We start from the raw sequence: 25792 nt of genomic DNA on the forward strand, positions 1-25792 counted from the left end.
ATGCAAGAAAAAAAATAATCTTATAAATGGAAAGCTGATAATAATAAATGTGGGATAAGAATACAGGCGGGATTCAGAGCAACACAATGAAATGATTATTCATGTTTATCATTACTTATCCAGTTCTTGGCAACACACAGAGGAGCATCAAGCCCTCCATTTTTCCTCCACTGATACTGCATGGGGAGCCACACATCTGAACAGGAGAAACTTCTGTTCACATGTAGGCTCTTTACACAAACAACTCTGGAAGACTGGGATTCTCATTCATATTTAGACCCTATGTACAAACAGGATTGTTCTCCTCTTCGTATTAGTCGTTGTACATATGGGGGAGGTAATGATGAAGAGGGAAGTGAATTGTGAATATCCGGATAAGTAATGACTGAATAGGGCTTAAAAATTATTCAAAACCCTGCCTGGAATCCTAAATGTGCTGAGCTCCAAAACACATTGAAAGTCTACATTTGTAGATTTTTTTTCCTTTCAGATGTCTCTGTTTACTCTGCAGTAGAGATGGGGACACAGCGCTTTGATCCATTTTCACCTCCTCTTGCTAGGCCCAGCGGGGCATAGCAAGAAGAGGGAAAGCGGGGATCAAAGCGATTGTGCAGCCAATCCCTTTGATCCCTCTTTGATTGCTTCCCTCCTCTTATGCCGCTCGGGCATAGGAAGAGGAGGAAAGGGAAACCAAGCCATCCCCCAGCCCCAAGGATGGGATTCCCTTCGGGCAGGCTTTAACAAGTCACCCGAAGGGAAAAGACCTCTCTGCTTATACCCAAGGAACAGTTGATCAGTGGGGACATAAGCAGATACGGAACAAAGGGACAAATATAAAATAGTTATATTCATTGCTTCATATTTGTTGGGGTCTCTGGACCCCAAGAATACAAAGCAACAAATATCTGAAAAATCAGGGATCTTTAAAAAATATCCTGATTCATTTTTATATTCATCCTCATGTCTACTCTGAAGGTATCACAGGTGAACTCAGTGGCACCACATAACCATGAAAACAAGGCTACAGGAGCCCTGCAATTCAATTCTACATGAGTCTTCTTTGTACGAAGGATATTAAATCTGCATATGTGCTTCGTTTTCTTGTATATACATTTTGGAGCATTTAAGACAGGTGATGTTTTGATTAGGAAATCTTATCAATGTCTGCTGTCATATAGGTGACTAGGTAATCAAGAGTGTGAGATACATACAGATTTATATACAGTTTAAAAGTAATTTACATCCTGATCATATTGTGTTTTTGTCATATATACTATAGATCCTGTGGGAATTACTTCAGTGCAAATGTCCTAAACGGTTGTTACTGTTTTGATAATGACTGTTGTTTTGTTATCTCCTCTACTGCTATTATCTTTTGCAAAACTGGCCTGTAAATGTAATACATAAACAATAAAAAGATGTCTGAATAGAACTGCTCCCACCATAGTTTTTATTTTCGCCCTGCATCTTTTTTTAAAAGTTTATCCAACAGATTGTTTTCAATATCTAAAACATTTATAATGACATACAATGGGGGTCACTACATGGTCATGAGGAAAAGGCATGGGACAGCCCACCCCTCCAAAAAAAAAAAAAAAAAAAACATTTCACTGACTAGGACCAAAAAAGGGCTCCAGCAGCAAAATTTGTGGTAATAATTTTTATCTGTGGGGAAAAAAAGACTTGGACACTGCAAGTGGCAGATACCCAGAACACTCGGAGGCACAGAAGTGGCTTATAAACAGCAGTTTTCATCCCCATTTATAAATGGAACCCAGACCAGTTTGAACCCCATAGAGACCCAGCTAAATCTCAACTAAGCCCTGGAAGCCCAAGTCTGCTTTGTCAGTAAATCCAATGACTCCATTCCCTCAGAGCAAATGCATTCCCTCAGAGCCAAAACCAATTAATATGCCACTTAACTCCATGGAGACAAGGCTGGATTTAAGACCACACTGTCCCCTCCATGTTCCCAATAAACACTGAACTGTGAGAGAAAGACTTTTGAAAAATTAAACACAAAACAATTTGGGAAAGAATAACTGCACAAGAAAAACAATGAAGTTAATTTAGCTCCTCTACTCACTCCTATAGCCCTAGTTTCCTGGGCTTGCACAGAATGCAAGTCTCACTAACTAAGTAACAACTGGATCCAAAGGTATAAGGCCCATGCAATGATTGACCATTATACTTTTGCTCTCAGCAATAATAATGGCACCAGACAACCAATCACAATTCGGTATTCCAAGAACCTTCTGGAATATAAACAATCCTGCATGTGCCCCTAAGGGGCAGACAGCTGAAGTCAATTGGCAGTTAAGTTCTCTCTACCCAGGCTCTGTATCTCTCCTCAGTAAGCATGTGTCTTCTCATGAGAACTGATTGGTCACTTGGTCCCAGCTGGTACCACTCTATCTCCCATCAGCCAAAGAGGCTGAAACCAAAAGGCGGATGGTTTGGGTCTTTGCATTACCTCACACCATCTTGAAATGATGATGTCAAAGGACACTTTCATCATAGGTCTGTCTCACTGTGGAATACATGACAGAACATGGCTTTTGGTGTCACTGCAGTATGACAGGGTTAAGAAAATTGAATGACAAGATAAGAAGGTAGCTTCTCTCCTTCTTACCAGCCAGCTTTGACTTAAGACAGATTTCACTGTTTATGGTCAAGATTTACTGCTGTGGATTTTTAAACAAAAGCTTCTGAAACTTCCCAAACTTTTTTTTGTTATTTATTTCTCACCGGCTTGGCCACAGCTGAAGTTTCGGTTTGGCTCCAATTCTGCGGACAAGTTAACTTTATTTTCCCTTCAACCTTTTGCCCAATGAACAATTACTTTTCCCCCCCAATTTGATCATTTAGGTCTATCTGTCCAGAGGACTTGACTATAATAAATGGGATGGAATAAATTTCTTATGTTTACCCACCAGAGCAGTATAGAATTGGAAACTGCTTGTCTGAGGACATGCCATAACTTTCCACTGCTGTGAGACTGACTTAAGAGAAAGAGAGGAAGGGTGGATGGGTGGGAGAGAATTCATTTCCATTTAAGATTTCCAACCTGACTTTCTTTTCTACAGGGTATCAATATCACTTCTTCATCAGGGAAGCTGATTATAGCCTCTGAAGAACACTTTTGTGCTCTCGTTTTCTTTCCCCCACCACAAGGTCAGCTGATGGAAATAGAATTATTGGCCCTTCCCCTTCCATTAAAAAATGTGACAAGGAGCCGTACGTGTTTTGGATCCTATTTGCAGAGAAATATTACTCGTAACTTGATAGAGCTGCGAGTAATTTTGCAAAAATGTGATGCTGACTTAGGCCAAGACTATGTGCTCTGGGGCTTTTTGCCTCACTGATGTAAGTGTGAAGGCTTGTTGGCTGGCTCTGATCAGGACCAGCTGTTTCTCCCCCTTCTTGCCACTCGCCATCAGCTCTGTCTATCTAAATTTAAATAATGGAGGTAGACTGACTATTTCCAAAGCAACAGGCCCATGCTGGGGTCTTGTACCTTGGCCCTCAGAACATGGAGTAGTTACTTTTTGGATTGTAACCCTCTAAAACCTCCAGCTGGCATGGAGACGTCATTCAGAAATGTAACGTTTCTGAGCTTTGAGGATTCTATACAAAGTTTGGGAGAAGTACATGTCACTGCATTTAATCAGACTTGCCCCTATGTAAATATATAAGGGTTCAAAGTCAAGAATATTTATTTCCATTTATTTACAATTCAGCAGCATGTGTCTATACAAGTACTTTTGTTCACACACATGAACCAAAGTATTCCATTCAGTGGTTGATTTATTTGCCAAAGTCGTAAGTTGTATGGCATTTTTTTTCTTGATTTTTTTTCATGCATGCATATGTGTGTGTGTGTTTATCTGGTTTTGGCCCAGAGAGAGGAAACAAAAGAGAAGAATGAATACTTGGAGTACAACGAAGGGCTGCCTTGTGTCCTTTTAAGGAGAAAAGCAGTGTAATTTTTTTAAAAAAATACGTAAAAAGAGGTCATTGCCCTTTAGAAACTCCAATGGTTCACATGAAAACTGAGGCACACTTTTGTGTATTTGGGAAGAATTCCATGCTGATCATGTACATAGTATTTAGTTGAAAATGAAATCCTTAGTGTTCAGAAAGTGAGCACTGAATTGCAATCTAAGTATTAGGTATTCTTGTAGCTGGCTTTTGTACACTTGCAAAGATGAACAGCAACAACAGCAATAAAGGGCAACATGATTGCTAGTGTAGTCATAAAAAATACATTTCTTGTTCCAAATAAAACAAGGGATGTACAGGACCAAAACAAAAAACAAAAAAAACCCACCCCCACCCCCCAAAAAAGAACAAATCACGTTTCTTTCATTTCAGGAAAAAAAGAACAAATCACGTTTCTTTCATTTCAGGTTCTTTTGGTGGTGCCACTTCCAATTTCTTTTATTTTCATATTTTTAGCACAGAGGTTCCTTCATTTTACATGAAAAGAGAAAAGCCTGTTTCAGGTCATTAAAGTTTCCCCATCCATGCAAGGCACTGAACTCAGCACAGAGTAATCCCACCCATGACGGAGGCCAAATGATAAGTCCTTACTAGTTTCCAGGCTTTTTACAGGTTCAAAATTCCCACTGCCCCCTCCTGAACATTCTAATTTGCTGCTGACAGTAGGTCTCCCGGTGCTACTGAATTTTAAAAATTGCAGTGATTTGACAGAAAAAGGTGGAAAGAAGTTAGCACAAAAGAGGGAACACATAAGAAACATTAAACTTTTGTTTAATACTCTTTCATGAACATGAATCATATTTTTTTTAGAGGCTCGCTATTGGGAATTGACCAAAGAATGTAAAATACATGAGAGAACACCCGTTTTGTGTTTTTGGGTCTTCATGAACACACAAAAGGCCCGTCCCTATGTACTACCCAGCATTCTAGACTCTGATTGGGAAAGACTCCAAGTAGGTAAAGCATTAATCCTTGTTTGAAAATCCTGGAGAGTCACTGCCAGCCTGTGTATGTTATACTGAGCTAGATAGACCAATGTGTGACTTAGTAAAGGGCCTTCCACATCTAACCCTTCCACATTTGATCTTTATTCTTTCAGTTTCATTGAAATAAATATATTGAGAATTAAGAGATAAAAACAAGATGGATTGGCTCCTTAAAGGAAGCAACAGGCTTGAGATTGCAAAAGCTTAGCAAGGCCGCTGAGGACAGGGCATTTTGGAGATTGCTCATTCATGGGTTCGCCACATGTTAAGAGTGACTTGACAGCACATAACAACAACAAAACCACTCAGTATTAACTATTATTTACAAAGAGTATTTTATTTTTAATTGATTAAATAGTATTTATTCATTAAATTAAATGCACTCTAAAACAAACAAAAGGAGATGAATTAGGCAAACGTTATCCGTTCATTCAAGCCAACTATTCAATCAATCAGATTTAAGTTACTTATAATTAAAATTGGCACAGATTACTAGAGATGAGACTTTTGGGGAGGGGGAGAGAATGCCCAGCTCCATAACTGGGTGGCAACTCCTGAGGCCTAATTATTGGGCTGTGGGCTTTAAAATGGTGGGAGGCAGAGCATCCCTCATACCTCCACACTGTTCCTGCACCACTTTTTTGTGCCTCTGAGAGGCAGTTCTCTCCCCACTTGCAAAGCCACAGCAATTCCCTGTGATTTGCAAGGGCATGTGGGGAAAATAAGTCCATACGGAGGCAGCCGCCATAAAGAGTGTAGGGAGTGTGGGGAGGCAACCTCCATAGGGACTTGTGTCCTCATGCACCCTTGTGAGTCAAAGAGAATCCTCTCATAACCCCACTCTTATGTCTGAGGAAGTTGACTTGACCGCCAAAACTCACATTAAAGTATAGAAGTTAGTTTTTAAGGTGCCACAACATCTTTGTCTTTATTATTTTCTTTGTTTTTGCTTGACACTCATATATTGAATGACTTTTAAACAAGCCAAATCTCCTCCTCCAGTAGAGAAATGAAGAGAGGGTCTCTTTACAAAGCTGCCCTTTTTCCTCAAATGCCAGAACCAAAGTATGATGAGAAAAGTAGCCTCCAAGGTCAACTGTGTGCTGAAATGGACAAACTCGGGAAAAAGTTTACCTTCCCATCATGTCCTGGTTCTCACGACCTCCCCAGGAACTTCTCTAGTTCAGTCTGAACTCTGAAGCTTTTGGACCAGCAGGAGGACAAGATTCTAAAAAGAGGATGATCTAGACTGGCCACCCTGAAAAGGTGGACAGGGCTCCTGTCTGCTTAAAAATTACATGAAAGAATAGATTTTAGCAGGTGTAGCATCCATGACAAACCACACATGCTGAAATTTTCTCTTCCACACAAGTATTAAAGATTCTGGGGCCAAGTCCTCCATTTCACATGGCCACCCTAGGGTGGTCTGGCCAAAATCTGGGTCAGTTGCCACATTGGCACACCCTAAGTGCCTGAAGTGCTTGCAGGCCTGTCCTGTCCTTTCTTTCACCCAAATGGCAGAACTAACTGCTGCTCTGCCCACTTGATGGGCTTGCTGGTTTGCCTTGCTCTGCCCAGCCCTGCTATGCAGTGAGGCCATACGCTATCCCACCTTCAAGCCCTATCTTCTGAGATGGCATATCATGCTCTGTTCTACCTAGAATTGTGTCCTTTGCCTAGCATTTCAAAGGCTATCTCTGTGCATTTTGAGGGCCCTTCAGTGAAGCAATTACACTGATATCAAATATATAGCACGCTGTTCATATGCGTAAAATAACCCAACACTGGGTAGTCTTCGGTGCTTCCACCTCCGCATCTGCCTCTTTCTCCTGCTTTTTTTTTTTTGGTTCAGGGATTTTTTTTAAAAAAAGACTTTTTTTCCTCTTGTTTTGTCTGTGATGTTGGATTACAGATGTCAGACACAGGCAGCCAGGAAATTAGCAAGCAGTCGTACAATAGGGAATTGAAACCCACTGAGCAGAAATATCAAGCTCCTGTTGGAATAGCATTTTACCTGGCTCAGTGCAACAGTGAGGCTCACAGATTTGAGCACAAGAAGGACATGGCTCTCATTGTTATAATAAAATACTATCAGTGCACATAGAGTCGAGAGCTTTCTCCATGTTATACATTTGGCTTAAGTCAGGAGTGAAAGGATTACAGGGAAACGAGGGACTTTACTGCCATGTTAGAATGACATGCAAAGAGAGAGACCAGAGAGATTGAGTCCTGCTGTTCTTTTACCGTTGATGTTTTTTTTTTCCAATTAGATTGCAATATATTTCCCTCCAGATGTGTGGACACTTTCTATGTATGGTGGTGGGGGTGACACAGATTGGAGAAGGTTACTTTTTTACTACAACTCCCAGCATTCCCCAGCCAGCATAGATTCTGGGGCCAATAAAATTATTTTCCCAAGTTCTGGTCTTGATTATAGAGTATAGAGTATCCTTCGGCAACATCTGTATATGCATAACCTCCTCAATGCATTCCATAAAAGTTCAAGGAAGCAATGTGTTTCCCCAGAATGTATATAAGAGATCGATTTCTATATGTGTGTGCAGACATGTAGCCTTCCCTTCAAACTAATATGGAGTGTGCTAGTGCTTCTACGTTATAAGTGTGCAAGATCGCCCCTCCCTTTACTTGAATAAGCAGACGGAATTCCACTGCATTTCACACCCCGTTCTTCTGCTTACCATCTGAGGGGCAGAACAAAGTTTAGAAATTGCATGTTTCTTGCTGTCGCAACATTTTCCTCTAGTAACATATTCTTTCAGTGTTTCATAACTCAGCAGTCACACCTGCAAAGAAATATGATGTTAACATTCCAGATATCAATTATGTTCCTGCTTTTAATGTTCTATTACAATCAGACATGTTTTGCAGTTTGGGGAAGGACTGTTTTTAGATATGGGATCAATGTCTAGTTTTGTCCTTGGATCAATGTATTTTTAGTTATAAATTCCACCCACCTACTTTCTAGCAGAAAGTAGCATGTATTTTTTAAAATTTATTGTGGCCAGTTCTGAAATACCTATGCCAATATCAAAGAAATTAGGTAACCAGGGCAACAGAAAAGGAAATGGAAAGTTGGTGTATAGATGAGGAAGAAGATAGAAAGACTAGAAAACAGAACTGAAAGAAGGACACATTTCTTTAGGAAACCAGGGGAAAATATTTAAAGAACTCACAGGTTATGGACAGACTGAGTTACATGGAAATTAGAGTGATGGTGGCAGATCTGAGATGAATCACTGCTCTTTCTGAAAGAGGCATCCTGGAGGAACTAGCTCTCTGTCCCTTTCTGGTCTGGTTGAACCTGAAAGAGTGGTGTGACTTGGTGGGGTGGGGTGCTATACAAAGGGCACTTCCAGAGATAACGAAGGAAGAAGAAACATGAATTATAATGCAAAGATAGAAAACTTATTGTTCATTTAGAATCATATTTATTTAGATGTGGGGAAAAAGTGTTTGCTGATGCTTGCTATTGTATCTACTGTATTATTATCTGAATTTTATTTTTACATTTCCTTTATTGATGAATTTCTATTTACCCTGTTGTACAAACTATATTTCTGAAAATCTGTGGCCCACTACAGTATATTGCCTGACTCTCTATGGGCTCTTTACTTTTAGATCAGCCATGGTCGACCTCCAAACACCATTCAGCTATACTTTATGCAATAGCTGAGTGGTAACGTATCAATAATTCTCTCATCATCTGCTAACCTTTTAACTCCATAATTAACAGCTGTAGGATTTCCATCTCATGTCAGAAACACTTAAGCAATCAAGTGTGTAGCTAAGCGTATGGACAAGAGATGGACAGTAGAGAGTATTCAATCAATATCTTTGAGTAAAAGATCTAAACATGAAAGAAGTGGTAGAAGTATAATTTATAAATATTCATGTCCCACTTTTGGTCAAGCCCTCAGCCTGGCAAGAGCAGTAATCTGATTTTTAAAATTTCATAAACTATCCCATAACTTTCCAAGAGAAAATAAGAAAGAATTACCTGAAATAAAATAATTTATAGAAAGCTTTTTTTTTGTTGGAAAAACAAGAAAGTATCCAGTGGCACTTTAAAACGATCAAAGTCTCTATGGTGTATGTTTTTGAGGAGTACAATTCACTTCATCAAGTGCATGACACGTTATCCAGTTTTAGACATACAATATGCATAGTAGCAGGGGAAAAGGCTCGGACTGTAGACAATTAGAGGGCAATTACAGGCAGAGAGCACTGACAGTGACAATCACATTATTAATTCCGGACATTTGTGGAACTGTAGTTGCTCGTAACATTAATATTGAGTAGACAGCCTTTGAGGTTCCATCTTTTTACTGTATTGGTTTATATGGTAGATAGTAAGGAGGAAACATGTTGTATAGTAACCATTTGTAGAATCATAGAATAATGGAGTTAGAAGGAGCCCCTAAGGTTAATGTATCAAGATGTTCATCAGTGCCAATATCCTTGGTGCTACCAAGCATCCATTTAGGAGTTGTGCCTTAAATGAGATACAGGTAGTCCAACAAATTCCAATATGCTTCCCTAAATGGGGCTTATCTTATATAATTGCCCTGGTTGATTCATGGACTTTTATGGGGGATTCACACAGTCTTTTCCATTTATTAATCTTCAGAGTTCTTTTCTCTGTTTTCTGCCAATTGAAGGGAAAAAGAATAGCTGCACAATAGCTTTTGAACACTAGGAGCTGTATTTGTGGACAGGCAGAAGAACCTTAACTGGATAGTTCAGTAGTTTAAGTATCTAGAGGATGGGAGTTCGATTCCCCACTGTGCCTCCTTGACAGTGGGCGGACTCAATGATCCATAGGGTCTCTTGCAGTTCTAAGATAATTATGTCCAGCAGATTTCTCAAAATGATTGGCTTTGTATAATTCATGTAATGTATGTTTTCATCATAAATTCCTACTGTCAACTGCTTCTAAAACCTTAATACCAGATTTTGTCCTTGGGTAGCCTTTATTAATGAAGAGTACTGAGAATTTTAACTTGCTAAGTAAAAACTGGCCTCTGTTAATTGAAGTTTCATTAGCTGCTGGCATATAATCATGCGTATTATCATATAATGAAAAGAAATACAATGTCTTTTTCCAAAGAATTAAGCATCATCAGTTTGAATTGTGTTTAATTAATGAAGAAGAAGACTTGGTGAGGCTCAGCCTTATGCTGTTCTGACAACGATCAGGCAAATGATTGTTGTTTGTCTATTCCTTTCTCAAATAATGAGGATTTTTGAAAAAGGAGACAGAGAGAATAGAATTAATTTCAAACAGCTAAATTGTGAATCATTTTTATATTTTTGTTTGGAAAATGTCATATGAATCTATAAGGGCAAGAAACAAAAAAAGAATAATAATCCTGTGCCTGATAGCCACTTTCAGTTTTGTAAAAAAATCTCCTCTGGGGGCTCAAAGAGGACAAGAGTGCCGAAACATAGCAAAAATTGCCCTCACACCTACTAGAAAGCACGACGTGCAGTTTTAGATTTGAAAGTATTTTTTTTAAAAAAAAATATTGGGATACTATATTGACGACTTATGAGGCCAGTGCAGGGAATGGAGCTCATAAGCTGCACTTTGTTCACCTCTTCTTTAGCACATCTTCCAACTTTTTGTGGGACGATTCTAAAACTAAACCTTTTCTTCCATGAATATTCCAACCAGACATCGTGAAAGGATACATTGCGTAGAAATGAGCAATCTCAAATTCTGGGGAATAATGTTTGGGCAGCAAACATTATTCATTCACAAATGATTCATCGGTGTTTATTTTTAGTGCATTAACAGCTGACTTTTCATGAAAGTGGTGGATGTTAGGTCTGCTTCCTCGGAGACGTCTGGCTTCAATTCTCAATTATCTTCAACCTTTGTTCTTGAGAAGCAACATCAAGAGGAATGTATGGACTCTGCCAATACAGCTTTCTTGTAATTATGGATGTTCCTGGCTAGAGTGATGCATATGGAAAGGTTAAGCATGGCAAATGACTACATTGCTATTTTGCAGTCTTAAATTGGGATAATTTTATTCATCTTCTCTCTCATTCTCTCTCTTTTCCTCTCCCCACTTCTCTTCCTTTCTGGAAAGACACTCTTTCACAAAATACCATTGGGAGACACAAGAGCAGGGCTCTTATGAGAGCTGAATAAAAACTTGGTGATACTTACTGAAAAACACTACAGCGTGGGCCTTCATGCTTGGTGAGTATTGACGACTGAAGAGGCCACTTGAAACAGGTAAAGCTGCATTAGTACTTTTAAATTTGTCCTTGGGAATATGCTCATCTGGAACAATGATTGCAGTGGAAAAAAAATCAGATGAATGCTGCTTTCAGAACTAAATTACTACTCCACGAGAAAAGCTCTGAAAGAAATATATTTGAAGAGTCTAGAGAGTAATTTCATGGAAAACAAATTGGGTAGACAGTTTGAAAAAGAGAGAGAGAGAAAGAAGAAAGGATGAAAGAAAAAGATAGGGGAGGGGAAGTCCTACAAAAATAATTCCTGTGAAATGCTATGGCCTATCTGGGAGTTATGAGTGGCAACAAAAAAGGAGTCCAAAAAGCAGAGAGTCTGTAGGCCTTATATTAAAAACCTTGTGTTACCTGAATGCAAACTTCTTGTATTTCTTTGACTATGAATTAACACATTTAATGCTATGTGTATGTCAGAGTTGCTCTGTGATACAGTGGTGCCCCGCAAGATGATGTTAATCTGTTCCATTGAAATCGCTGTCTTGTGAAAACATCGTCTTGCAAAAAGTGTTTCCCCATTGGAATGCATTGGAATCCGTTTAATGCGCTCCAATGGGGAAAATAGTCATCGTTTTGCAAAGATCGCCAATAGGGAAGCCATTTTGTGAAGCGCCGGTGTGTTGAGGGGGTGAATGCAAACTTTGCTCGCCCTGCCTTGCCCTCCACCTCATCCAATTACTGTTCAAACTTTATTATCTCTAAACACGTTTAGGGAGGAGAGACGGAGAGACGCAGCAGGAGAAAGCCTGGCTGTCACCGGAAACAATCATTTGCTCTCCCCTCCTGAGGGACCCAAAGTAACCCCCACACACATACATGGGATTATTCCCTGGTCACCTCAGGACCCATCCTCCCTTCCTTCCTGTTGCTGCCTGGTCCTGCCAGGCCGCCAAATCAAATGCCACTCATTCTCGCGCTCGCTCTCCTCCCGGAGCCCCCAGCCACCTCCGTGGCCATTTCCCATTCCCCTCCTCCTCTTGCTGCCTCTCTTCACCCAACTCCATCCCTGCTCCCCCACACACACACCACACACAAAGTGAAAAATCCCAAACCGGGGCCTTTGCACTCACTTCTTGCCACGACCTGTGCCCCCCCTTCCTGAGGAGGGGTTTCTGCCGGCTTGCTTCAGGGCGATTGATTCCACAGACTGCCTGGCCCAAGGAAGTGGACAGTGTGTCGGTCTCTAGCCCACACGCTGGCTCGAGGTAGGGCTGCAAACAAATGTCTGCCCATGCTGCCGCCGCCCCAAATGCCACCCTGGCTGACAAGCGGGCACGAACTCCAGCAATTAGTTCTAGTGCGGAAAGAGCTCCGGAATGCAGCTGGCTGCCTTAATGGGAAGGGGAGGAGCGGGGAGGAGAAAGGGGATGATGCGTAGCCGCCATGCTGGAGCTGTGAAGGGACTCGTCAAGCCGCTGCCACCGCCTCCGACAGCAACATGCACACACACCACACATACACAAAGCTCTTTTGGGGTCGCTGTCCGCATCCTCTTGGCGAGTGCATCTTCCTCCGTGAGAAATGTCACCTCTCTCTCTCTCTCTCTCTCTCTCTCGTCCAGTGAAATTCCCCCATAGGAAACATTGTTTTGCGAAGCGCAATGGCAGTCGCAAAACCTCATCGTCATGCGGATTCATCGTTTTGCGGGGTCATCGTCTTGCAAGGTACCACTGTATGCCTGTTAACAGTAGGCTATTTCTTCTTTTTCTTCTAGATGTATTTTCACCTTCCACATATAAATATAGCACTTTTTTCCAGACTTAACACCATTACATTGCGCTGAACAGCAGGTATGTAATAAGTGTACAGCTCCCAGTTGGGAATAACAATTGTCTTTAGTCCTTGGCATCCTTCATGTGCCACTGATAAGAAGAGAGCATCAAATGAATATGGAAGCATGGGACTAGAGAAGAGTCTAGAGGGGGGGTGCCTGAGGGGGGACATGATTGAGATGTAGAAAATTATGCAGGGGATACGTAGATAAAGTGGATAGAAGGAAGCTCTTTTCCCTCTCACGCAATATTAGAACAAGGGTACATCCACTCAAATTGAGTGTTGGGAGAATGAGAACAGAAAAAATACAATATTTCTTTGTCCAGCACATTGTTGGGCATTTTTAAAAACCAACTTAAGACCTGGTTATTCAAACAGGCCTTCCCTCCAGGGACTACTTAAATATCTTCTTCCCATCTTGAACTATTGTTTTCACTGTACAGTCAACCCTTGACTTATGAACAGTCCTAGTTACGAACATTTCGACTTACGAACCACTCTGATAGAAAAATATTGACTCCACTTGCAAATTTTGGTTCAAGATACAAAAGGAAAAAAAAATGCGGGGGCGCGAAATTTGAACTTTCAGTTAACCGGTGGCCAGTGAAGAGGGTCCCTGTCTGCTTCCTTGCTCTTCCCAGCATTTAGAGAGTGGATTGGGAGACAATCTTCAGACTGCCTGGTACCGCCTGGTACACTGCTGTACAGACTGTATTTTTATTTTTTTATTTTTTGGCTTTTTTTACATTTTTTATTTTTTTATTATTATTTTTATTTTTGACAGTCTTCTTTTAAACAGAGAGACTGCCTGTCCTGGTTAAGTACACTGTATGTTTTTACTTTACTGTATGTAATGTACAGGGTTTTCTGCAGCTTGGTGGGGGTAGGGCTAGGTGGGGGGGTCTTGCAGTGTTTTAAAATGTCTCTGTGTGTGGTTAAAATTTAAAATCAGAAAATATTCTTTGAGTGGATGTGGTGTTTGTTCAGGAAGGAAGGCATTTTTGTGCTGGAGGAATGGTTGCTGGGTTCTGTGCCATGCCTTGGGGGGGGTTATGTTTCTGTGCTCTTATGGGTCTCGCAGTGTTTTAAAATGTCTGTGCCTTTCAGGGTTTCTACTGTGGAGTGCTGAACATGACACCAAAGAAAGAACAGAGCAAAGCCAAAGCCAAAAAATCATCTCCATCAAAACAAAAAACGAGATCATCAAAAAGCATAAAGATGGTGTGTGTATCATTCAACTGGCTGCTGAATACAACATGGCAAAGTCAACCATTGCCACCATTTTGAAGAAGATATATGTCCTTAAACACATTGATGTGGCAAAAGGAGTCACTATACTAACAAAGAACAGGCCACCCCTAATGGAAGAAGTGGAAAAAACTTTTACTGGTCTCAATCAACCAGAAACAGCTGGAAGGAGAAAGCATCAGTGAAGCCATGATCTGCGAAAAAGCAAGGAAGCTGAACCGTGATTTACTGGAAAGAAACCTCTCCAGGAGTGCAGCCCAAGAAGAATTCAAAGCCAGCATGTGGTTGTTCCAAAAGTTTCAGAAGAGAAGTGGCAGCCACTGCATGACAAGACATGGGGAGGCTGCAATTTCTCAACAGGATGCTGCAGAAGCCTTCAAGGTGGAGTTTGCAGATTTCATCACGGAATGAATGAATGAATGAATGAATGAATGAATGAATGAATGAATGAATGAATGAATAAATAAATAAATAAATAAATAAATAAATAAATAAATAAGATTACCTCCCCCAGCAAGTCTTTAATTGGGACGAGACAGGGCTGTTCTGGAAGAAGATGCCCAGGAGAACCTACATCACCCAGGAGGAAGAGAAACTGCCAGGCCACAAACCAATGAAGGACAGACTGACCCTTTTGTTCTGTGCCAACGCCACCAGCAATCTGAAGATCAAGCCTCTGCTGATCTACCACTCCCAGACTCCTCGCCCATTCCACCAAGAGAAAGTCAACAAGGCCACACTGCCTGTCATGTGGAGGGCCAACTCAAGAGCATGGATGACAAGGCAGCTGTTCCTGGAATGGCTCTATGAGGTCTTTGCACCCACTGTGAAGAGGTATCTTTCGGATAACCAGCTCCCTGAGAGGTCCCTTCTTATGATGGACAACATCCCGACACACACCCCCATCCTTGGTGGAGGAGATTGACGAGGATTTTATCACGGTTGTCACAACCAGGACCTTGAACTCAGCCTAGAAGAAACTGTGGCACACAGACAGTGGCACTGAGGGGACTGAATCACAGGTGGTGAGGGACGTTGTCTTCATGGGTGAAGGCATGGGTCTGGAAGTCAACGAGGACGACATAGAGGATCTGGTTGAAGACCATGGAGAGGAGCTGACCACAGAACTTGCAGAACTGCATACAGAGCAGCAGAAGGCTTTCGCAGAGATTTCCACAGAGGAAGAGGAAGAGGAGCCACAGGTCAGCAGCGAGGAGATCAAATCCATCTGCAAGAAATGGATGGAGTGCCAGGACTTCTTTGAGACCCAAACAGGACTGTGACAGGAAGAGTTCTGGACATGATGAATGACAACGTGGTGAGCCACTTCAGGAAGATTCTGCAGCGCAGGACAAAGCAGACGACCCTGGAGAGATTTTTCACCAGAACAGAGCCTGCAGTGAAGAGACAGCAACAGGGATCCCCTGGAGAAGATGACCTGGAGGAGGGGCCCTCTACCTTGCAGCGATGAACAACTCAGCATCCTCCGGCCAGATGTCCTCCAGAAGACATCAAAAGCTAAGTCACCACTCTTTTGTTTTACAGTAAAAGGTGTTGGTGGGTGGGTTGGTTGGTTGTTTTAAAAGTTTAACTTGTGTTTTAAAATGTTGTTAAAATGTTTAAAATGTTTAAAAGTCACCTTAGGTTAAAAGAAAAGAAGAAGAAATGTTTAAAATGTTTAAAATGATGTTTAAAAATGTGTTTTAGCCTCAAGACTCTCTCCCCCCCCCCAAATGTCTTCTCTCTCTCTCTCTCTCTGTCTTCTATCTTTTTGTGCTTAAGAGCACAAAGCTTTGACTGAGGGCCTGTGTGTCCCAGTGATGACCTTCTTTCTTTCTTTCTTTCTTTCTTTCTTTCTTTCTTTCTTTCTTTCTTTCTTTCTTTCTTTCTTTCTTTCTTTCTTTCTTTCTTTCTTTCTTTCTTTCTTTCTTTCTTTCTTTCTGTTTCTTTCTTTCTTTCTTTTTCCTCTTTTTCCCATTGTTCCTCCCTCCTCCCTTTGCTGCTCCTTTTTCCCCAAAAGGTACTTGTCTTGGCTGAAAAGTTGCTTCTCAAGGTGTTCTGTTGAAAAAGTGTCTATTCCCTCCTTCCCTCCCTCTTTTCTTTCTTTTTTTAAACCCGTCATCTTAGATTAAAAGGAAAAAAAAAGAAAAAAATCTGCCCCTAGTGGTAGGAACGGATTAACCGGCTTTGCATTTATTCCTATGGGAACTAAGGCTTCGACCTAAAAACCAAAAACAGCTGAAACGGATTAATTGGTTTTCAGTGCATTCCTATGGAAAATTCTGATTCAACTTACGAACTTTTTGACTTACGAACATCCTTCCAGAATGGATTCAGTTCTTAAGTCGAGGGTTGACTTTATAATACGGTAAAACTGTTAGTATATATTAACTGTTTTTATCTTGTCTTTTGTGAGCCGCCCAGAGTAGACAATATCTAAATAGGCGGCATATAAGTGCAATAAATAAATAAATAAATAAATAAATAAATAAATAAATAAATAAATAAATAAATTGTTAGTCTGTGAAACTCCTTGCCACAGAATGTGGTGATGGCATCCGGCCTAGGTGCCTTCAAAAGGGGATTGGGCAGATTCCTGGAGGAAAAGTCCATTGCAGGTTACAAGCCATGATGGGGATGTATAATCTCCAGGCTTCAAAGGAAGGTACCTCCAAATGCCAGATGCAGGGGAGGGGTATCAGGAGACAGGTATCTAGTTGTCTCGTGTGCTCCCAGAGGCATCTGGTGGTGCCATTCTGAGATACAAGGAGCTGGACTAGATGGGCCTTTGGCTGATCCAGCAGGGCTCTTATGTTCTTATGAGTGTACTCCTGGCTTAGACAAGGTGCCAAGTGCGATTTCTAGCCCAGTGTTAGTGTGACTGTTAGGGATGAGCTTTTTTGATTTCTTGAACTACTGGCCCCATAATTTCCTACCATAGGAATTCTACCTGAAACACCTTACTGACACTAGCTCTGCCTGACTTCCTATTCAGAAAGAAAGCTCCCAGTTAGCTCTGGAGCAGGAATAGGAAATTAGAGAAGAACAAGGCCTAGTTACGTCTCAAAGCCTTCCAGTTTAGGCCTTTTCTTCATGGTGAATAACATTTATGTGTGTAAGAGGTGAATGTAAGTCAGGAAGAACTCCCAGAATGGGGAATTCTGGGCTCTGTAATCCAAGAAATCCAAAAACCCCATACATAGTGGTTGCAGAGAAGAGGTCCCACAATAATTCTTCCAAAAGGCAAGAAAAGTGCATTAAGGTGAGGTGAGAATACTTCACACCAGTGCATTTTTCTGGTATAAATACACACTAGTTTTAATCCATAATAGACATACCCCATGATATTTAAAAACCTATACACAGTGGTAGGAAAGTTTTGAGAGCTTGGAATTTCACAGGACAGATTCGGTATGCAAGAGGCCTCATAAATTCCAGCACAAGTTTGTACAGAGTAAAGGACGATTTTTAAAAACCACTATTAAAAGGACAGCAGGGTGACTCAGATGAACCAAAACAGTACTTAAACATGTATTGTGTACTACAGAGCTCAAGGCTGGTGGCTGGATCTAAACAGGCGAAGTCACTGCAGACCTCCTGTCCAAATGTATATACATTTTCCTGTGTATATTAGAATGAATAAGTACATTTTGAATTTTTGGGTGGTGGTGGTGGGAATCTGATGCTTCCACCTGTTTTCTAAAAGCAGTTTTGCAAATAATGCTTTTTTTGTTTTTGTCATTCTGTTTAACTGTATTAACAGTACAATTGATAGAATGCAATATAAATTCAAGCAATGGCCTGTATATAAACACATATCAAAGACCATCTGGTTTACAAAACCAAAATTTGTATATCATGCAAGCACACCTACTTATTTGCACCCAGACTAGACTGTTTTCATGCACTCTTCACATTGGCGCTTCTACCCCAAAAGCACCAGTGTAAAGAATACAGTAAAACAGTCTAATCTGGGTGCAACTATGTAGGTGTGTTGCATAATATATATAACTGTGGAGTACATTGTGTGTTTTCCTCTCACTGTCTTTCCATGTTGGCATCGTGTACACAGTAAATGCTGATTTGAGGAAAAGATCATTTAATGGTTGAAATGTGAGACTTGATACAGGAAGACACGCACCTCCACTCTGGTTACAAAGCTCACTGGGGGACCTTGGCCCAGTCAGCCAAATCTGTATTTCAAGGGTGTTGTGGAAATAATCAAGGAGAAGTAAAGTAGCAATGCAGATTGCTCATCCAGTATGAATAAATTAATAATCTTCACATGAAGAGTTGCACAGTTTTGTATTTGTGGATTACAACCCCTAGAATTCCCTCTTTGTTACCTGTGAAAATTCTGGGAGTTTTAGTCTAAAATCACAAACCTATGCCGCTTGCCATATACATAATACATAGAATATTGTAACATAATATGATGGTAAGAACTGCTGCACAGTTCAGTAGTTTAGGAGCCAGAGGCTGGGAGTTCAATCCCCCACTGTGCCTCCTTGACAGGGGCTGGACTGAGTGATTCATAGGGTCCCTTCTAGCTCTGCAGTTCTAAGATCATCATCATCATCAATATTATTAATGAAATTAAAATATTTTATCACACACTTGCCTCATCAGATCACTGCAGATCTTTAGGGTTTTTAAAAAAACAGAACCAGAAACACCTTATCCCATGTAGTCACCCTTTTGAATGCAATGCTGTTGTGTAAAGGGGGAAATAAACAGAATTCCATATAATCAAAATAATTCTTTGATAGTCCTCTTTAATTTTCAAGATCAATGTTCTCTGATCAATTTATCATTTTACCTCAGTTCTGAACACAGTAGATCTATGTAGTTTAGCCAATCTGGTTTACATCCAATTAGCAGAGACCATTGTGCCAAGAAGTCACTTTTCTTCTCTTGCAAATATTGGTTGCATAATTGTAAAGGTACAGAGCTGTATAATTCTCTTTCTACGAGTGAGTGGGGTATCAGTTGCCTGCTTACTGTACTATTACAATGATATGAATTCCAGAGATTTATAACCTTGTTTACTACTTCCCCATCCTGCCCAATAATTGAAAAGAATTCAGTTTTTCATTCAAAGCAAAGTACTCCCTGATAGCCAGAATTTTATTTGTTACCTTGGTAACATACATTCCCAAGAATATTAGCTTCATACATGGCTTTCTTCTATGAAATGATTGTTACACAGTTAATAGACAGAGTTGTAAATAAGATGTAGTTAGCTTGCATGATGGTTTCTATGTGAAATTATTAAAGTTACAGGTCACCAGTAGTCACCTTTGAAATTTCTACCCAAAGGTTTAGCTGCAATATTGAAAAAAAAACCTGTAGAGATGACCGCCCTAATCCCAGCTGTGCCAAAGAAAGAGTGAAACAGACACAGAATATTCATTGCCCTTTTGTGTTCCTAGAAGTCCAATACATATCTACTTATAAAAGTTATATGTTGGTTGGAATCCTGTTACTTTTTTTATGCATGTTATGCTGTTTGCCTTCCATTTATGTAGAAAATAAATAGACTTTCAGTCATTATTTCAGAAATCTTTTACAGGAGGGAGGAGGATGGCCACCTATGTAACTTATCAGCATACAATCTTCCATGAAAACATGCAAATGGAGACCAAATGCTTATTTATGTACTGGATAACCAAGATATAGAATAGCACTTGTTTTCATGGGCTAGCTTTGAATTCATGATAGTCGGACACCTTGTAAAAGTTATTTCACCTTATTTATGCTTGGGTTACTTGAAGTTTCTGGGGACATTATATGCCAGAAATTTCCAGAAAGATAGTAGTGATAATTTGTAGCCTGTTGCAGAAAAGGAGGAGTAGGAAGAGGAAAGAAGGACAGTTAATGAGTAAGAGTCTGCTCAACAAAATTTTTAATCTTTGTTTCATTTTTGGTGGAAAGTGTTCTGTAACATAGCCCAACAAGATGTAGCATTGTTCCCTGGGGTCCCCATGTGTGGAGAAAGGTGGAATTAAATCAAATAAACAAACAAACAAATAGTATTCAGTCTTTTAAAAACCTGTTTTAGTTACTTTTGAAAAATAGGAAAGTGGACAGTTACTTTTCAATTATTATTATAAGTATTTTAGGCCTTTTGGATTTTAAATTTAATTACTTTTTAAAGTGGCAGACCTGTATGTGTTTCTCTAACAGAAGGTAAAAGAGCTTTGTCTTTGATACAACATGCCCAACTTTTCTTGGAAAGAGTATCTGGTACATTCATGGAGTTGATAACTTAGCTCAGCATTTAACAATAACACTTCCATGACGTAGGAGTGAGGAGAAATAAATTTGTGCAGTTCAAAATGGTGTTCACCCCGATCATCATCATCATCAGCTTTGAACTGAACTGCAGAGCTGGAAGGGATCCTATGGTTCATCGAGCAGCCCCTGTCAAGGAGGCACAGTGGGGAATTGAACTCCCAACCTCTAGCTCCATGGCCAGATACCTAAACCACTGAGGTATCTATATTAAACACTTCTTTGTTGTATATTTGTGACCTACAGTGCCCTCCCATTCTTACATGGAATAAATATAGAAATATAGAAATTAGCATAGGTTCTGCTCATCACTATTCAAGTGTTTATGGGGGAAAGGTCCAAAACCATGAAGTTGTAATTACTGCCTCATGTATACAGCCAACATTCTCTGGCAAAATAACTATTTGTTATCAGTGTCATTAAGCTTCCACACTGAATGGTTTAAAGGATTATGATATATCAGCTGTAAAAGTTACAAATTTGAGAATATTCCCTAGATTTAAGCAACACTTCAAAGAGAGCCATGAGTAGAAAATGCCTCTTACTGAGACACAAAGTCTGAAACCATTGTAGGTCTGTTTGGGACATGAGTTTATAATTTAAATTAAACATTTCAAAAGAATTCATAATGGCCTTTCAAGCCTTTGAAGAAAGCTTGAGGTAACAAGTCAAGATTTTCATTTCAGTTTTGTTAGAGATCAGACTCTGATGATAGAGGATGGGGGACTCAGGAGGGAGGACTCAGGAACTCCAATAAAACTGGGAAACAGCTGGAACAGAATCATCTGACCTTTATAGGCTGGAGGCATCTTCTGAGGTTTTCTGTCTTCAGGGTAATAAATCCTTATGTGAGTCTGTCTAAGCATCCCAAACAACTGAGACTTATACAGTACAATAGTTGTTTGGTCTATGCTGTTCTTTTATGTACCGCTGTTCTGGTTTGCTATACAGTTTCAGCCTGACAGCACGTCACATCACATCATGTCACGTCACGTTATATAACATAGGTCGTATGTGTACTTTATTTATTTATTGTATTTTTATATTGCCCATCCAGTGGCAGGCCATTGCTCTGGGCATTTTACAAAAGTTAAACACAAACCCACAATATAAACCCACAATTATACATAACAGTGACGATAAGAGAACCAGACATAAGCGTAATATAACAGAACACACACCCCAGAGGTTTGACAGCTAAATCAAAAAAATAACATAAGACAGAGAGGATGTTCCTGAAGACCTCTTTAAATAGCACCATTTTGACCTGCTTCCTGAAGGACAGAAGCTTGGCGTACAAAAGCAGCCACAATTTTTCAAGTTCATGCCCCTCTCTAGTCCTCACTGAAAATTATCTTTAGGCTACTGTGTGAAGTAGCTACAGATCCATCACATTGATCTGAAGCAGAGGTTCTCAAAGTTTTTGGCATCCCACTTCCCCTCTCCTCCCAACCTTTGAGAAATCTTCATGTCTCCCCACTTTGCCTTGACCATAGAAATGTAAAATTCTTGACCCTAGAACTTTAAATTTTTACTTTAGAATTAAAACCAAATGCAAACAAGTTAAAAAAAGTATTTTGAACTTTACAATGCACAATTATTTTTTCTTAGCTCCATTTTATAGCAGTTCTTGAGGTAGAATGTGGTCAGTGTTTTTCAAACAGAATTGGTTAGCCCCTCAACATATAGAAAAGATTGTAAAAGGGTGGGAGGATTTGTGGAAAATACACATGCACTAGTACTGAAGGAATTTTAACTTGTCGATTCATCACTCTGAGATTTGGAATAGTTACCTGAGTATACTTCACCCTTTGTAAAAGAACCATGTCTACACCTCTTTCTAACAAGATAAGACAGCTTGTGTTTATTAGAGAAATACACTTGGGATTGGAAATATGAAGGAAGTCTAGTTCTAGCTAACTAAATTGGAGTGGGCAGGAGGCACAGCTGCTTTCTCTCATCTCTAGAGAGCAAAACGTCCCTTCCTTGGAGGGGCAAGACCAGCAACCCTAAGAATAGCAATCTAAGGATGACACAAGTCAGAGCACATAAAGGGCAGTCTAAGCATCATGAAGAGGCCTTCTCTATATACTTTCTCTCATCAAAGACATACATCTTCTTGAATGTATGCTGTATTGCACTCAGTCACTTCCAACAGGATTAGGATTTAAATTTAGGGTAAACTGAATTAGGGTAAACCTGGTTGATGTGTGAGGCTGACAAGAGAAAAAAGAATGGGAGAAACAATGGAAATCAATTGTCCATGGCCAGGAGCTAAAGAAGGTAGGTGCAATCAAACAGCAAGGTGTTGCGGGGGTGACTACTATCACATAATACAATATATTGAAGACGTATACACATTAAAAAAAAAAAACAATATAGCCCTTGCCCAAACTTGTTTATCCCTCATCACAAAACCTCTGAACAAACAGAAGAAAATGTGTAAAGGGTAGGAAGATTAGGTGATGTCACATTTCATTGGACTTCTTTGGAAAGAGAAAGGAAAAAATCAAGACAAAATCAAATAAATCAATCCATTGTCATGAATCCCAGCCATCCTAAAATAATGTCTTACAGACCTCTATAAAGCATATAACAGGAACATTTATTTATTTATTTATTTATTTATTTATTTATTTATTTATTTATTTATTTAATCTATCTATCTATCTATCTATCTATCTATCTCTATCTATTTATTTCACATTTATATTTTGCTTCTGTATGAATTATATCAGGGTGCTTAACAAAGTTAAAAGAATCAGTCAATATCAAGCATCAAGACAAGGATAAATACCCAATGGTAGTTCAGTATTCAAGAGAGCTGGTGGCAGCATACTTTTATTTTGTGGTGAGGCACACACACCAGGACTATTGGCTATACCATTAATGTCATAATGAACTATTAAACAAAATACCAGTATAGTCTCCTGAAACAGAAGTGTTACAACTGGATAGCAGCAGAAAACAAACATGGTACCTCTTCTCTAAGGAAGGCATTCCCCAATATGTCACAATGGAGAATACACTGTCTTTTTTGCATATATGCTATGACTAATGTTTCCTCTAAGCTGCACAGGTACATGGCCATGCAACACTGCAGTGTTGCTGCCCATTTAATTCTGGTCATTCCCTCTAATTTCCCACGGTATGGTGGGAAATTAAAGGGAATGTTGACCATCACCCTTAGTTTTTAGTTCAGGACACAGAAAAGAGGGCTCAGATTCCTATAGACAAGATATCTGAGCCTGAAGCAATCTTTTAACACGGTTCTTGAAAATCAGCTGACTTTTAGTTGCCTTTCAAATTTTAGTATTTTTTTTCTGTTGCCTATCAAAATACACCGGGTTCTCTCAGAATTTGCCGGTCATATGCTATGTGGATGGTGGTCATTGTAATTTCTAAGTATGTAAAGAGAATCTATTCTATCCCCTTCAGTGGATCATGTGTCTTGTAGAAGGTATCTTAAAATATTGACATACGTATGTATGCATACCAATAAATTATTTTAAGTTCCTTTCTTTTTGGCTTTTGGTGCAGAAACAGAAAAAACTTGGAGCTATTCAGTTCCTGAGGATGTTGATATCATAGACTTGAATAAGGTACACATAGACTGTCTAGGGAATCGAAAGCAGACATCATTGCAGATTAAGGGTAAATCTCACAGTGAACTTGAAAGAAGAATTAATTCCTTCGCTATGCATTCCCCCGCCTTGTTTGCTAAGTAAAATGTCTTATAACAGTAATGTACCAAGCTTTTATTAACCTCCCTTAACTTCAATCAATAAGACTAATTAGTTCAATATGGTAGTGCTTTCAAGTTCTTATACTTACCAGCTGGTGAAAATGACCGGGACATGAGCATTAGTTTATATAACCTGGGGATGGAGAATGTGTGGCCCACCAGATGTTGCTACACTGCATCTTCCATTAACTCTCCTCTTTGGTTATGTAGACTGGGGCTCATGGGAGTTGTGGTCCAACAATATTGGGAACACAGATTCCCTACCTCTATTATGGGCAAAAGCAGAGGACTGAGCGGTATGCATTAAACTGCCACTGAGTTATGGTGAATATACTTGTTACAGGAAACTGGCAATGACAGTTCTGCATTGGAAATCTTGTAGCCTTCCCAGATAAAATGTTTCATTTTTAAAGATCTAAATACAGCCCTGGGGATTGTGCCAGTGACTTATTTAGCCAACATACATTCTTGTCAACAGTGAATAACTTTGTGAACCATAAGGGAACTCAATGTATAGTATCATCCATTTTCTATCAGTGATGCCACTGCTGAGTTAATCTAAGTGAAGTATTTGGAATATTCCCTAGATATGAGAGAAATAAAAAGTAACATAAATTAGAGGTGGGCAACATGGAGTACATTAGTATTATATGTGATCTATCCATCTTTGTGGCCTTTGGAAACCTGTCTGCCCTTATCTTACAAAAAATATATGGAGAATCACATTTCACTAAGGTGACTCTCCTATCAAGCAAGGTACACTTTCCTATTATGCTTTGTTTTGACCTAAGGGAAGCGTTGAAACTGGAAGTCACTTTCAGCCACTTCCCCATTCTTGAGTTTCAACTAGTTTCCTCCCGGTGGTGATTATTTGTGACATCCCTGTGGAAAGGATTTGCCCCTGGACTTGTCAAATTTGCCCTCCCCTGTTATAGATATTACAGTCAGAGTTCCTGAGTATGAAAAACATTTTTGTGCACATTTCAATTTCAATAGGGACCTCCTAAAATGCACATTCTCGACACACATGCAGGGTTTTTCCAGCCTTTGCTTTGATGATGCCATAACAAACTGGGGATAGATGCTAAACAAATGCTATTAAAGCTAGTTTTTTGATACCTAGTGGGAATGCAAATAAACAGAGTAGCTGAACACAGAACTTTTGACAGTTCTTTGTGGCCAGCTGTACTAATAAGCATCCTTGATATTTTGGATCACCCGAGGTCATTCCTCCCTTTAATGCTGGTAACCTGCCGGAGCTGTCATTCTATTCCGAGTGTTTTGTTTGTAATTCTGGCCAGTTTGTTCTAAAACACCAGATGCTTAGTACAAAGAAATAAACACACAATCTAGTAGAGATTATAAGATCTTTAGTTTCCCCCTCTGGAATGTGTTGGTCAGGGCCCTGGTGTAAGGATCAAAGCTGGGAATGCCTGAAATAAATCAGTAGGCCAACCCAGAT

General features: G+C 39.9%; 1 long non-coding RNA gene across 1 annotated transcript in view; it reads left to right on the forward strand.

The window, feature by feature from the left end:
* Positions 1-608: 608 nt before the first annotated feature.
* Positions 609-25792, forward strand: part of LOC140704202 (uncharacterized) — a 126634-nt gene continuing 101450 nt past the window's right edge. Inside the window, exons 1-3 of the long non-coding RNA XR_013542044.1 lie at positions 609-11217; positions 12832-12934; positions 14151-24187. This is a non-coding gene — a long non-coding RNA (uncharacterized LOC140704202). The remainder of the gene's footprint in view (positions 11218-12831; positions 12935-14150; positions 24188-25792) is intronic.

Source organism: Pogona vitticeps, chromosome 2 (assembly GCF_051106095.1).
Source record: "Pogona vitticeps strain Pit_001003342236 chromosome 2, PviZW2.1, whole genome shotgun sequence".
Classification (NCBI taxonomy): Eukaryota; Metazoa; Chordata; class Lepidosauria; order Squamata; family Agamidae; genus Pogona; species Pogona vitticeps.